This window comes from Anolis carolinensis, unplaced genomic scaffold (genome assembly GCF_035594765.1).
Source record: "Anolis carolinensis isolate JA03-04 unplaced genomic scaffold, rAnoCar3.1.pri scaffold_18, whole genome shotgun sequence".
In the NCBI taxonomy this organism is placed as follows: Eukaryota; Metazoa; Chordata; class Lepidosauria; order Squamata; family Dactyloidae; genus Anolis; species Anolis carolinensis.
In genome coordinates, this window is record NW_026943828.1 from 5,278,757 (window position 1) to 5,292,668 (window position 13,912).

Below are 13,912 nucleotides of genomic sequence, written 5' to 3' on the forward strand. Positions count from 1 at the left end.
GGAGTAGCTTTATATGTCAAAAACAGTTATGTTGCAGAAGAAATGCAAGACTGTAATCCGGGAAACCAGCTTGAAAGCATCTGGATAAGAATCAAGGGAACCGGGACTCAAAAAGATCTTGTCGTGGGTGTCTACTACAGACCTCCGAGTCAGGATGAAGGACTTGATGAAGCCTTCTGTCAACAGCTGACCAAACAGGCACAAAAAAGAGATATAGTAGTCATGGGCGATTTCAATTATCCCGATATCTGCTGGAAAACAAACTCAGCCAAGAGTACAAAGTCCAACAAATTCCTCACTTGCCTTGCAGATAATTTTATGGTCCAGAAGGTAGAAGAGGCAACAAGGGGATCAGCAACTCTTGATCTAATCTTAACAAATGTGGAAGACCTGATCAATACAGTTGAAGTGGTTGGATCCTTAGGGGCAAGTGACCATGTGCTCCTGCAGTTTGCAATACAAAGGAATGCTGAAACTAAGACAAGTCAAACACGCATTCTGGACTTTAAGAGAGCTGACTTCCAAAAAATGAAGGAATTACTGAGCGGCATTCCATGGACGCCGATATTAAAAAACAAGGGAGTTAAGGATGGATGGGAGTTTTTCAAAAGTGAAATACTCAAGGCGCAAATGCAAACAGTGCCAACAAAGAAGAAAAATAAGACAAGTGCAAAGAAGCCAGAATGGATGTCCAAAGAACTTCTAACTGAGCTAAAGCTCAAAAGTGACATGCACAAGAAGTGGAAAAGGGGAGAAATCACCAAAGAAGAATTCAAACGTATAGCCAACTCCTGTAGGGAAAAGGTTCGCAAGGCTAAAGCGCAAAATGAGCTCAGGCTTGCCAGGGACATAAAAAACAACAAAAAAGGTTTTTTTTGCTTATGTTGGTAGAAAAAGGAAGAAAAAGGAGGCGATAGGGCCACTGCAAGGAGTAGATGGGGTGATGGTGACAGGGGATAGGGAAAAGGCAGAACTGCTTAATGCCTTCTTTGCCTCGGTCTTCTCACAAAAAGAAAGCCATCTTCAACCTCAGCAACATGGAATGGACGAAGGATTGGGGGAAATCCAACCCCAAATAGGGAAACAAGTTGTCCAGGAACACCTGGCCACTCTAAACGAATTCAAGTCCCCAGGGCCAGATCAGCTACATCCAAGAGTATTGAAGGAACTAGCGGAAGTTATTTCAGAACCACTGGCAATCATCTTCGAGAGTTCTTGGAGAACAGGAGAAGTCCCAGCAGATTGGAGGAGGGCGAATGTGGTCCCTATCTTCAAGAAGGGAAAAAAGAACGACCCAAACAATTACCGTCCGGTCAGCCTCACATCAATACCAGGCAAGATTCTGGAAAAGATCATTAAGGAAGTGGTCTGCAAACACTTAGAAACAAATGCGGTCATTGCTAATAGTCAACACGGATTTACCAAAAACAAGTCATGCCAGACTAATCTGATCTCTTTTTTCGATAGAGTTACGAGTTGGGTCGATACAGGGAATGCCGTGGATGTAGCATATCTAGATTTCAGTAAGGCCTTCGACAAAGTCCCCCACGACCTTCTGGCAAACAAACTAGTAAAATGTGGGCTAGACAAAACTACGGTTAGGTGGATCTGTAATTGGCTAAGCGAACGAACCCAAAGGGTGCTCACCAATGCGTCGTCTTCATCATGGAAAGAAGTGACAAGTGGAGTGCCGCAGGGCTCCGTCCTGGGCCCGGTTCTGTTCAACATCTTTATTAACGACTTAGACGAAGGGTTAGAAGGCACGATCATCAAGTTTGCAGATGACACCAAACTCGGAGGGATAGCTAACACTCCAGAAGACAGGAGCAGAATTCAAAACGATCTTGACAGACTAGAGAGATGGGCCGAAACTAACAAAATGAAGTTCAACAGGGACAAATGCAAGATACTTCACTTCGGCAGAAAAAATGGAAATCAAAGATACAGAATGGGGGACGCCTGGCTTGACAGCAGTGTGTGCGAAAAAGATCTTGGAGTCCTCGTGGACAACAAGTTAAACATGAGCCTACAATGTGATGCGGCAGCTAAAAAAGCCAATGGGATTTTGGCCTGCATCAATAGGGGAATAACGTCTAGATCCAGGGAAGTCATGCTCCCCCTCTATTCTGCCTTGGTCAGACCACACCTGGAATACTGTGTCCAGTTTTGGGCACCGCAGATGAAGGGAGATGCTGACAAGCTGGAAAGCGTCCAGAGGAGGGCAACTAAAATGATTAAGGGTCTGGAGAACAAGCCCTATGAGGAGAGGCTTAAAGAGCTGGGCATGTTTAGCCTGCAGAAGAGAAGGCTGAGAGGAGACATGATAGCCATGTACAAATATGTGAGGGGAAGTCATAGGGAGGAGGGAGCAAGCTTATTTTCTGCTGCCCTGCAGACTAGGACACGGAACAATGGCTTCAAACTGCAGGAAAGGAGATTCCACCTGAACATCAGGAAGAACTTCCTCACTGTGAGGGCTGTTCGGCAGTGGAACTCTCTCCCCCGGGCCGTGGTGGAGGCTCCTTCTTTGGAAGCTTTTAAGCAGAGGCTGGATGGCCATCTGTCGGGGGTGCTTTGAATGCGATTTCCTGCTTCTTAGCGGGGGGTTGGACTAGATGGCCCTTGAGGTCTCTTCCAACTCTACTATTCTATGATTCTATGATTCTAGTTCGCGAACCCCAAGAATCGTTGCACCTCTTTCTTGTTGGTTGGCGCCCGCCATTCCAATACTGCTGTGACCTTTGCCGGGTCCATGGTGAGCCCTAGTGGCGAGACACGATATCCCAGGAAATCTACCTCTTGTAGATCAAAAGCGCATTTTTCCAACTTGGCATAAAGTCCGTGGTCCCGCAATCGTTGTAACACCATTCTGACGTGATTCTCATGTTCTGATTGTGATCTAGAAAACACCAAAAAATCATCCAGGTAGATAATCAGGAACCGATCTAGATAATCCTGAAAGATATCGTTGACAAAATGCTGGAACGTTGCGGGAGCTCCACATAAACCGAAATTCATAACCAGGGTTTCGAATAAACCGAATTTTGTCTGGAAGGCAGTCTTCCACTCGTCCCCTTCCCTGATGCGAACTAGATTATAAGCTCCTCGAAGATCCAGTTTGGTGTAAACTTTAGCCCCTCGAAGCCGGTCTAAGAGGTCTGAGATCAAAGGCAGGGGATACCGGTTTCGTTTAGTGATATTGTTCAATGCTCTATAGTCCACCACCAAGCGTAGGTCCCCTGACTTCTTTTTCACAAACATCACTGGGGAAGCGGCTGGGGATTGAGAGGGTCTGATAAACCCCTTGCGGAGGTTTGTCTCTAAGAACTCCCTGAGAGCTTCTTGCTCTGGTTCAGTCAGGGAGTAGAGGTGTCCTCGCGGAATCGGGGGCCCCTCCACCAAGTCAATGGCACAGTCATAAGGTCTATGTGGGGGTAGTCTCTCGGATTCTTTTTCATTGAATACATCCCAATATTCTGAGTACTTCTTGGGCAAGGTGATGATGGGTTCAGCGTCTGTGGCATGGCATACCTTGGCTACAAGGCAATGGTTTTGGCAATATTTTGAAGCAAACTGCAGTTCTCTGTTGGACCAGGAGATGCTTGGGTCGTGGAGTGTCAGCCATGGAATTCCCAAAATCACAGGGAAGTGGGGAACCTCGGTAACAAAGAAGGAAATCTCTTCCATGTGTTCCCTTATCCACATTCTGGTGGGTTCCGACCACTGGCTTACTGGACCTGTCTTGAGGGGGCGGCCATCGATGGCTTGCACCACACGGGCGTTCTTGAAGTCATGATATTGTAATCCCAGAGAGTCGGCATACTCTCTATCAATGAAATTGTTTGTGGCTCCTGAGTCTATCATGGCATGGACCATGACGGGTCCCTTTTTTACTGACCACAAGGTGACCACTAGAAGAAATAGGACCCCGGTTGGCGGCTCTTGGGTGGGTTTTTTGACCGGGTTGGCGAGCCTCTCTACGCCCGGTCGCTGGCTTCCCCCGCCGGCTGTGCGCCAGCCGCCTCAGACGTCTTCGTCTCCGTGGAGGACGCCGCCGCCAGACGAGCGGCGGGCTTCCCTTGGGCTGGACACTCTCTGGCAAAGTGGCCCCCGTTTCCGCAGTACCAACAGAGATTTAGGCGTTGGCGACGGGCCTTCTCGGCGGCATCTAATCTGGGACGCACATTGCCCAACTGCATCGGCACCTCCTCGCTTCCTCTGGGGTATGGGGCTGGTGGCGGGGGTCTCCACACTGGGCGCGGCTGGACGCCGGTGGGAGCGGGAGGTCTCGCTCCGGTCCTACCGCTCTGGCCTCGGATCCATTGTCTTCTGTTGGCAATCATGACTTCAGCTCGTAAACATTGATCAATGAGTGCTTCAAGAGAGTGTGGAGGATCCACCTTGGAGATTTCCTCCAGCATCTCGATGTTGAGACCCTCCCGAAATTGTCCTCTGAGGGCTATATCGTTCCATCCGGTGTTATGGGCCAGGACTCGGAACTCGGCTATGTACTGGGACATGGGTCTGTCCCCTTGGGAGAGGCGCCGGAGTTTGTGGCCGGCTGCCTCCAAATTGTCCTCAATCCCCCAAGTCGCCTTAATGTGATCCAAGAATTGTTGCGCTGATCTTAGATGTGGGGAGTCTTGGTCGAACAGTGCCGTCGCCCAGTTGGCCGCTGGCCCGTCTAGGAGACTGTAGATCCACGCCACCTTGATGTCTTCTTGGGGAAACTCGGCATTACAGGCCTCTAGATAAGCCTGGCATTGGCGACGGAAAACATGAACCTTAGAAGCTTCTCCAGTAAACTTGGTTGGCAGCGCCAGGGCCGGGAGACGGATTCCGCGTTCCTTCAATCCCCTTATTTCTCCCTCCTGCGCATTGAGCTTATCACGGATGCGGTCCACTTCATCCTTGTCGATGGTGTAACTGAGTGGTTGGGCCCCCGGTCCGGCTCCGGTAGACATTCTGGCCTAGGTTAATTGGTGCTTAGGGTGGCGGAGTCAAACTGTCACGACCCAGGCTGCAGAGCACCAATAACCATACACAGAGGCCAGAATCTATCTAATATCTTTATTAAGGAAATATATAAAGTTAATAAAAACAAGTATAGGAAATAGTCCAGAAGTAGACCTTTCAGGAAAGGTCAAAATTAGTCCAAAAAAGCAATGTCCAATATGAAATATTAAGGTCCAAAGTTGTAATCCAATAACCGAAACACTCACTTGCCAAGCAAGTGAGGGGAGATGACAAGGTCCTTTAGTCCATGAACTTGAGCAAGGCTAGGAAATAACTTGATTCTTGGCACACAAAGCTTGATTCAAGGCAACAAGGAAACGAGGAGCACGAACAAGATCCGTGGTAATTACTTGGCGAGGTCCGGAAAACAAGGCAAGATCCGGGGAGAAAACAAGGCTGAGAACGAAGGCTTGGAACAGGAACAAGGCTTGAAAGCAGGAGTAGCTGTCCACACACGCTGCTCCGGTAGCTGACGAATTGACTCCGCAAGATTCCTTCGGGAGCAAGGAACCTAAATAGGCCTCGTTTTCCCACCAGAGAACACTTCTCTGGGGAATCAGAAACGAAAGTCAATCTCTGTGTCCAGATGTATGACTCCCTAAAATTTCTCATGGCAGCAGGCTTAATCATCTGAATGCTTTGCTGCAATTCTCAAACTCCTGCGATTAGCTTGTTGCACTCCTTTTTGCTGGAGATAATAATTACGGCGCGAAAAAGGGGGAGAACTCGACTCAGGGCTTGTTTGGCAGATTTCTGGAAGACAAGCCTCCTGCAGGTGCAAAGGCTCAATTTCTGGCTGGGATAGTTCCTTTTCTGGCTGAAATGGTGGAAAACCCAAGTTTTCCTCTTCATCATTCACAACAGCACTAGGAACGGGACTACATGGCCCATGACTCATCACACCGTGTCCCCCACAGACACCATCCTGCCCCCCACCCAAGGGAAGCAAGGCTTTCATGCGGGGCCTATTTCCTCCTAGATGTTGTTTCTCCTCCAGAATGGACACCCCAGGCTTCCTTGATTTGCATGACCCCGCCCACCGCCTCTCCCTTGACCCTTTTCTACCCTATCCTGTGGCACAAAGTTCACAGAGGACTTGATCAGCAACAGAACATACTAGAGAAGTTTGGGGAGAATTCACTCCATGGTTGACAAGAGTTGTACTTGACCGACATCCAGACAGTACTGTGAACCCAACCAAAAATACATCTGGACCACACTGGCCACGCATGACGGGACTTGCAGTACCTTCACTGACTCTGTGACCCCCTCTGGCAATGGACTGGGACTGGACTTACTTTATTTATTTACATTATTTCTACCCTGCGCTTCTCACGCGTTGGACTCAGGGCAGCTTACAAAACTGGCAATTAATGCCAATACACCATAATACAATAAATAAAACATTACAACAGTTAAATAACATAATGCTATACAAGACATGGCACAGAGGAGCCCCTTGACCAACTGAAGATACTGCAGGGATTGAGGGGAATGGGCCTTGGGTTTGGGAGTTGTAGTTCACCTGCAGCCAGAAAGTGCTGAACCCAGCTGAGGTCAGATCTGGACCAGACTTGGCACAGAGACCCAATATGGCCAGCTGTGCAGGCAGGCCTGGTTTAATAATAATAATAACAACAACAATGGCATTGAAGAAAGGAAAAATCATTGAAAGTGAGGGCATAAATATGCCCAATGGCCAAACAATAAAGTGTCACCAGCCAGAGGCCTATAAATATCTGGGCATACTACAGCTGGACAACATCAAGCATGAACATGTGAAAACTGTGGTCAGCAAAGAATACACAAAGGGTCAGAAAAATTCTCAAAAGCAAGCTCAATGGAGGCAACACCATCAAGGCCATAAACACCTGGGTCATACCTGTCATAAGATATACTGCTGGCATTATAAACTGGACACAGATGGAACTGGACAATTTGGACAGAAAAACAAGAAAACTCATGACCATTCATCATTCTCTGCACCCTCGCAGTGATGTTGACCGGCTGTATCTGCCTAGAAGATCAGGGGGCAGAGGACTCTTACAAGTCAAACAAGCCGTCAAAGAAGAAGAACATGCCCTGGCAGAAGATGTAAAGCAAAGTGAAGAACCTTCTTTGATTGAAGTCAAAAATCAGAAACTCCTCAAAGCACAGCAGACAAAAAACCAGTACAAGAAAACCGCACTACAAACTAGAGCTGACAGTTGGCACAACAAAGCATTGCATGGAAAGTTCCTTGACAAAATTGAAGGAAAAGCTGATAAAGAGAAGACCTGGCTCTGGCTCATGAATGGGACCCTGAAGAAGGAGACAGAAGGCCTGATCCTTGCAGCCCAGGAGCAAGACATCAGGACAAAGGCAATTAATAATAATAATAATAATAATAATAGTAGAAGACCTGGCTCTGGCTCACGAATGGGACCCCGAAGAAGGAGACAGAAGGCCTGATCCTTGCAGCCCAGGAGCAAGACATCAGGACAAAGGCAATTAATAATAATAATAATAATAATAATAATAATAATAATAATAATAGAAGACCTGGCTCTGTCTCACGAATGGGACCCCGAAGAAGGAGACAGAAGGCCTGATGCTTGCAGCCCAGGAGCAAGCCATCAGGACAAAGGCAATTAATAATAATAATAATAATAATAATAATAGAAGACCTGGCTCTGGCTCACGAATGGGACCCCGAAGAAGGAGACAGAAGGCCTGATGCTTGCAGCCCAGGAGCAAGTCATCAGGACAAAGGCAATTAATAATAATAATAATAATAGTAGAAGACCTGGCTCTGGCTCACGAATGGGACCCCGAAGAAGGAGACAGAAGGCCTGATCCTTCCAGCCCAGGAGCAAGACATCAGGACAAAGGCAATTAATAATAATAATAATAATAATAATAATAATAATAATAATAATAGAAGACCTGGCTCTGTCTCACGAATGGGACCCCGAAGAAGGAGACAGAAGGCCTGATGCTTGCAGCCCAGGAGCAAGCCATCAGGACAAAGGCAATTAATAATAATAATAATAATAATAATAATAATAATAATAGAAGACCTGGCTCTGGCTCACGAATGGGACCCCGAAGAAGGAGACAGAAGGCCTGATGCTTGCAGCCCAGGAGCAAGACATCAGGACAAAGGCAATTAATAATAATAATAATAATAATAATAATAATAATAATAATAATAATAATAGAAGACCTGGCTCTGGCTCACGAATGGGACCCCGAAGAAGGAGACAGAAGGCCTGATCCTTGCAGCCCAGGAGCAAGTCATCAGGACAAAGGCAATTAATAATAATAATAATAATAATAATAATAATAGAAGACCTGGCTCTGGCTCACGAATGGGACCCTGAAGAAGGAGACAGAAGGCCTGATCCTTGCAGCCCAGGAGCAAGACATCAGGACAAAGGCAATTAATAATAATAATAATAATAATAATAATAATAATAATAATAGAAGACCTGGCTCTGTCTCACGAATGGGACCCCGAAGAAGGAGACAGAAGGCCTGATGCTTGCAGCCCAGGAGCAAGACATCAGGACAAAGGCAATTAATAATAATAATAATAATAATAATAATAATAATAATAGAAGACCTGGCTCTGGCTCACGAATGGGACCCCGAAGAAGGAGACAGAAGGCCTGATCCTTGCAGCCCAGGAGCAAGACATCAGGACAAAGGCAATTAATAATAATAATAATAATAATAATAATAATAATAATAGAAGACCTGGCTCTGTCTCACGAATGGGACCCCGAAGAAGGAGACAGAAGGCCTGATGCTTGCAGCCCAGGAGCAAGACATCAGGACAAAGGCAATTAATAATAATAATAATAATAATAATAATAATAATAGAAGACCTGGCTCTGTCTCACGAATGGGACCCCGAAGAAGGAGACAGAAGGCCTGATGCTTGCAGCCCAGGAGCAAGACATCAGGACAAAGGCAATTAATAATAATAATAATAATAATAATAATAATAATAGAAGACCTGGCTCTGGCTCACGAATGGGACCCCGAAGAAGGAGACAGAAGGCCTGATCCTTGCAGCCCAGGAGCAAGACATCAGGACAAAGGCAATTAATAATAATAATAATAATAATAATAATAATAATAATAGAAGACCTGGCTCTGGCTCACGAATGGGACCCCGAAGAAGGAGACAGAAGGCCTGATGCTTGCAGCCCAGGAGCAAGTCATCAGGACAAAGGCAATTAATAATAATAATAATAATAGTAGAAGACCTGGCTCTGGCTCACGAATGGGACCCCGAAGAAGGAGACAGAAGGCCTGATCCTTGCAGCCCAGGAGCAAGCCATCAAGACAAAGGCAATTAATAATAATAATAATAATAATAATAGAAGACCTGGCTCTGGCTCACAAATGGGACCCTGAAGAAGGAGACAGAAGGCCTGATCCTTGCAGCCCAGGAGCAAGCCATCAAGACAAAGGCAATCAATAATAGTAATAATAATAATAATAATAATAATAATAATAATAATAATAGAAGACCTGGCTCTGGCTCACAAATGGGACCCTGAAGAAGGAGACAGAAGGCCTGATCCTTGCAGCCCAGGAGCAAGACATCAGGACAAAGGCAATTAATAATAATAATAATAATAATAATAATAATAATAATAATAATAGAAGACCTGGCTCTGGCTCACGAATGGGACCCCGAAGAAGGAGACAGAAGGCCTGATCCTTGCAGCCCAGGAGCAAGACATCAGGACAAAGGCAATTAATAATAATAATAATAATAATAATAATAATAATAATAGAAGACCTGGCTCTGGCTCACGAATGGGACCCCGAAGAAGGAGACAGAAGGCCTGATCCTTGCAGCCCAGGAGCAAGACATCAGGACAAAGGCAATTAATAATAATAATAATAATAATAATAATAATAATAATAATAGAAGACCTGGCTCTGGCTCACGAATGGGACCCCGAAGAAGGAGACAGAAGGCCTGATCCTTGCAGCCCAGGAGCAAGACATCAGGACAAAGGCAATTAATAATAATAATAATAATAATAATAATAGAAGACCTGGTTCTGGCTCACGAATGGGACCCCGAAGAAGGAGACAGAAGGCCTGATCCTTGCAGCCCAGGAGCAAGTCATCAGGACAAAGGCAATTAATAATAATAATCATAATAATAATAATAATAATAGAAGACCTGGCTCTGGCTCACGAATGGGACCCCGAAGAAGGAGACAGAAGGCCTGATGCTTGCAGCCCAGGAGCAAGACATCAGAACAAAGGCCATTCAGGTCAAGATCGAAAAATCAGCTGATGACCCAAAATGCAGACTGTGCAAGGAAACTGATGAAACCATGGGTCATATCCTCAGCTGCTGTAAGAAAATCGCACAGACAGACTACAAACAGAGGCACAACTCTGTGGCCCAAATGATTCATTGGAACTTATGCCTCAAGTCCCACCTCCCAGCAGCAAAGAACTGGTCGGATCACAAACCTGCCAAAGTCTTGGAAAATGAGCACGCAAAGATACTGTGGGACTTCCGAATCCAGACTGACAAAGTTCTGGGACACAACACACCAGACATCCTGGGAGTTGTAGTCCTCCCTCCCTCCGCCAGCCAAGGACGGGCCTCCCTCCCTCTCCCCACAGACCTCTCTCTCTCTCTCTCTCGGCCTCTCCGTCCTCTTCTTTCCCGCCTCACAGACACAGACCAGGCCTCAGGCGAGGCGACGACGGCCGCCATCTTCTCCTTCGTCTTCCTCCTTCCCCGGAGCCCGCCCCCGCCCCTCCCATTGGCTGAGCCCGAAAAGCCCCGCCCACCGGAGGCCCCCCATTGGCTGCCTGCCGCTCCCCCTCCTTTGATGGACGGGCGGCAGGACGGGGCTCCTGAGCAGAGTTGCCCAACGTCACACCCTTGAAGTCCTGACGGAGTTTCTGGGGGAGAACCGGGCATGATGGGAGTTGTAGTTCATCCCACTCCTTATGCCTTTTGGACAATAATAAAAACACTGACTTGCTCAAATAACCTGGGCAACGCCGAGTTGTTATAATAATAATAATAATAATAATAATAATAATAATAATAATAATAATAATAATAATAATACTTTTAGAGAATGTTATTATATAATATTATTATCAAATATAGGAGCCTCCGGTGGCCTAGGGGATAAAAGCCTCGTGACTTGAAGGTTGGGCTGCTGACCTGAAGGCTGCCAGGTTCGAATCCCACCCGGGGAGAGCGCGGGTGAGCTCCCTCTGTCAGCTCCAGCTCCACGCGGGGACAGGAGAGAAGCCTCCCACAAGGAAGGTAAAAACATCAAGACATCCGGGCAACGTCCCCTGGGCAACGTCCTTGCAGACGGCCCATTCTCTCACTCCAGAAGCAACTCTGGTTGCTCCTGACACGGAAAAAAAAAATCAAATCATATTATATTATAATATTATTTGATAATATAATAACAGTATAATAAACTAATAAATAAAATGATAATAATATATAATAACACAATAATATAATAATCATAATGCTGCCCTATATTACAGAATAACCTCACAGTGACCGTCTATGGGAAAGCCTTCCTTCGTGAGGTCCCAGCCAAGCCCCCTTCCCTTCCACAGATTGACCTCATTTTACAATATAATATATTTCAATTTTATAACAGAACTATTATGTCTGATTCTAGGGGTTGGGGCTCATCTCCATTTCTAAGCCAAAGAACCAGCGTTGTCCGTAGACACCTCCGAGGTCATGTGGCCACTGGCATGACTGCATGGAGCGCCGTTACCTGAAGTGGTACCTATTGATCTACTCACATTGGCATGTTTTCGAACTGCTAGGTTGGCAGAAGCTGGAGCTGACAGTGGGTGCTCACTCCACTCCCCGGATTTGAACCTGCGACCTTTCGGTCTGCAAGTTCAGCAGCTCAGCTCTTTAACACACTTCGCCACCGGGGCTCTTAAGTCTTTATAATATATTACAATTATTATACTATCGCATGATTATTGCTTTATTATGATAATATCGATGTCAGATTGGATAGGATAAGATCATTATAATATTATAATATAATACAATATCATAATTATCCTATCCGATTTGATGTCGGTCCACTCCTTTGGGCTTCAAGCAAATCTACCCTTTGCCAAAATATACGATCCTGTGCTTTGACCAAAGTCAAATTACAATTATGATATAATATAATAATTCTTATGATATTTTATCATATATGATTGTATTCTTTTTCTGATGTTATATTATTATGATTATTATATATTATGATGATGGCTTTCCCATCCTGCTCCTCCTCTGGTCCTGTCCATCAAGGGAGCTCTTCCTCCCTCCCTCCCCCCTCCCTCCCTGGATGGCTGTTCCGTGCCTGCAGGGGGCGCCATGGAGACCCTTGTGATGCGCTGCAGCATCTCCCTCTGAAGGCCGTTCCCTTGGGGAGCTCACTTTCCTGTTCACAGCAAGAAGGAAGTAAGGCAGTCGCGCTCTCTCTCTCTCTCTCTCTCTCTCTCTCTCTCTCGTGGTTCTTGCTCCTTGTCCGTTGCCTTTGCAGCCTGTACCTGTGTCGCCTGGTTTGGTCCACATCCCGGTGAGTCTTTTTTGCTCCTCATGTGGGGAGGAGGGAAGGCGCATAGGGAACTAGACAGCGGAAATACCTGACCCTGACCCTTAACTCTCAACCCTAACCTACCCGACCCATAACCCCTGACTCTTGACTCCTTAACCCAACCCCTAACCACAACCTTAACCATTGACGTAACCAAACACAAATATCAACCCTAACTCTAACCCCAACCACAACTACCCTAACCCCTAACCCTGACCCCTAACCCTAACATAACCAAACACAAATATCAACCCTAACTCTAACCCTAACCCTAACCCCAACCACAACTACCCGAACCCCTAACCCTAACCCTTGACCCCTAACCCTAACATAACCAAACACAAATATCAACCCTCTCTAACCCTAACTCTAACCCCAACCACAACTACCCTAACCCCTAACCCTAACCCTTGACCCCTAACCCTGACATAACCAAACACAAATATCAACCCTAACTCTAACCCTAACCCCAACCCCAACCCCAACTACCCTAACCCCTAACATAAACATAACCAAACACAAATATCAACCCTAACTCTAGCCCTAACCCCAACCCCAACTACCCTAACCCCTAACGTAAACATAACCAAACACAAATATCAACCCTAACTCTAGCCCTAACCCCAACCACAACTACCCTAACCCCTAACCCTAACCCCTAACATAAACATAACCAAACACAAATATCAACCCTAACCCCAACCACTAACCCTAACCACTAACCCCAACCCCCACCCTGGACCCCCCCACACCTGATCCTGACCGTGACCCTTCTCAGTGGTGGCCCCTCCCCTGTGGAATTCCCTCCCCAATGAAATCAGCACAGCCCTCTCCATCCTGTCTTTGAGGGGAAAAAAACCTTAAAGTCATGGTTATGGGACCAAGCATTTGAGCAATAACTATAGCAGTGCAATAATTGAGAACTTTTAAAGCGATGGACTAATGGACCAATCCTGGATTACGATTTGGAACTTGCGTGATTTTTAATTGTTGTTTTAAGTAATTTATGTTTTAATGTTTGGCTTTAATTGTAATTGTTCCTTTTGGAATTGGGCGGTGGGATCGAGAGCAGGGCCTCCCCAATGATCTTAACCTCCAAGGTGAGTGATAGAGGGAGATGCTTTTGGACACGTAAGCTGGGCCAGAATTGTTTAGGGCTTTATAGGCTAACGCCAGCACTTTGAATTGCGCTCGGTAGCAGACTGGCAGCCAGTGGAGCTGATGTAACAGGGTGGTGGTATGCTCCCTGTACGCCGCTCCGGAGAGCAGCCTGGCTGCCGCCCATT

At 46.2% G+C, this 13,912-nt stretch overlaps 2 protein-coding genes across 4 annotated transcripts in view; one reads left to right on the plus strand and one right to left on the minus strand.

The window, feature by feature from the left end:
- LOC134294681 (loricrin-like) overlaps window positions 1-13,912 on the plus strand; it is a 676,447-nt gene that overhangs the window by 45,723 nt on the left and 616,812 nt on the right. The gene's annotated exons all lie outside the window — the stretch shown is intronic.
- The window catches only part of LOC134294692 (zinc finger protein 782-like), a 121,174-nt gene that overhangs the window by 17,953 nt on the left and 89,309 nt on the right, over window positions 1-13,912 (minus strand). The window contains exon 1 of one of the 3 annotated variants that reach the window (XM_062966289.1): window positions 10,662-10,767. The exons of the other annotated variants lie outside the window; for them this stretch is intronic. The gene's annotated coding sequence lies outside the window, so the exon portion shown is untranslated. Of the gene's footprint in view, window positions 1-10,661; window positions 10,768-13,912 lie in introns of those variants that run through there. 3 annotated transcript variants of the gene reach the window in all.